This window comes from Penaeus monodon, chromosome 32 (assembly GCF_015228065.2).
Source record: "Penaeus monodon isolate SGIC_2016 chromosome 32, NSTDA_Pmon_1, whole genome shotgun sequence".
Classification (NCBI taxonomy): Eukaryota; Metazoa; Arthropoda; class Malacostraca; order Decapoda; family Penaeidae; genus Penaeus; species Penaeus monodon.
Genome location: NC_051417.1, coordinates 35,067,415 through 35,069,175, shown reverse-complemented (window position 1 = coordinate 35,069,175; position 1,761 = coordinate 35,067,415). Strand labels below are relative to the sequence as shown.

At 33.2% G+C, this 1,761-nt stretch overlaps 1 protein-coding gene across 1 annotated transcript in view; it reads left to right on the top strand.

Annotated features, from left to right (window-relative positions):
- Positions 1-1,761, top strand: part of LOC119593838 (vesicular integral-membrane protein VIP36-like) — a gene marked incomplete at its 5' end in the record, with an annotated part of 8,741 nt that overhangs the window by 273 nt on the left and 6,707 nt on the right.

Genomic DNA, 1,761 nt, shown 5'->3' with positions numbered 1-1,761 from the left:
AGGAGCTTGATTTCTCTCTCGTCTTGAGGTTGATTTGTAGGATTTGGAGAGTAGTTTTAAGTGTCAAAATCCCCCACAGTATAACGTAGGTTCAGAAATATGTTGTGTATATTGACAAGTCAGGCCAAGTCAAGGCCAGGCTGGAGGTTCAGGGATTAAGCAAGGATAGAGATATTTTGCCTTTTTTCTCCCTTCTTCCCCATTTATCTTTGGAATTATGGAGATGGTATAGTCACTGAAATGTGAAATTAGAGGAACTTGAATATTAGTTCTTGGCTTGGGATTTTGTATCTGTTCTGAGGGAATTGGTTGGAAGGAATCTAGTTCGTATTCTGGCGGCGAAAAAGTAATAGTGTGTTTGTAATGTTTAGGAGGATTGAAAACTAGTTGTTAGTCTATATTCATTAAGGCATTTACCTAAAACAAGTTCATAATCGGTACTTGCCTAAATGTCTCCCGACTGATGGCTGAAAATGTCTAGAAATTATACGGTTCGATACACGACTGGGATTTCTTAGGGTTTCAAGGATGAATAACAGAAAGTGCATTTAAGGTGTGGTCCTTTGAGAAAAATTGTGTGCATTTTGGTTACAGTATGTACACTTGCCTACTATTTGTATGTGCAAGGTGGTCACATGATGTTATTCAATATGGTTGAATTAATGGTGTAACTTCTGAATAAAATTTGCTTCAAATCACATTTTGATAAATAATATTGATGTAATTATTACATTTCTCAGTTATCTTTCCTTCTGTGAAACTTTTTATGGGACAAATTTACAACAGTATGAAGTTCCTAACTCAGATGAACAAACAAACCTTAAACGAAATGTAAAAACTACCCCTAAAGATTGCCGAATGAAGCAAAGCACTTCCTAATCTAGGAATTTTATGCTAGAACCCCCACTGATTGCCGTATTTCCCTACCTATAAGTTTGTCTTCCGAATTCTCTTCTTTTCGGTGTTTCCCTCTAGTCATATGTTTTTGTATATTTTTACAGTCCGTGTAGTAATACAAAGTAACATGATACTAATTTACATATCATAGTTTTAAGTCCTGTAAGTATCATGAGTGACAGAAAAAATTGCGATAAGATGTTTTAGTGCTTATTGCCGGCAGACAGTGCGAGGATACTCATTTTTTTCTACTTTAATGCAGATTGTTCAATGTTTTAAGGAATGCCTCAATAGTTTAGTGGAATATGTAAAAAGATTGATTATTATTTTTATGTATACAAAGAAAACTGTTTTTCTGTCATAAATATGATTATTTTAGATGATTTCTTTACCATATCTATGTTTACTAAATATTTACATTCGTCTGTTAATCAACATATAAAAAGCATAGACTAAAATAAAAATAATAAAACAGAAAATTTATTGACTTAAGAATTTCTATTTCTTACCCACCTAGGGGTCACATTGCAAAAGCAAGCGATGCAGCATGACCTACCAGTGAGTTGCATCGGCATGGAAAGTGTTAAAATTTAGTGTGCATCACTCTTCAATACTTTATCCATTTTATCAGTTAATTAGTTTTTTATCTGAAAATTAAATAAACAAAACAGGGCAAGTGAGAACAGATGGATTGAGATCTCGATAGGCCAATAGATCTGATAGCTTGACAATGACAAAACAACCTCGGTTTATTTACTCCAAGTTTTTCTATTTTTATGAAAAATCAATTGATGTGACAAAGGATATAGATGAAATTTATATTTGATGAAAATAGGTAATGAGTACATGATTAAAGACCTATGT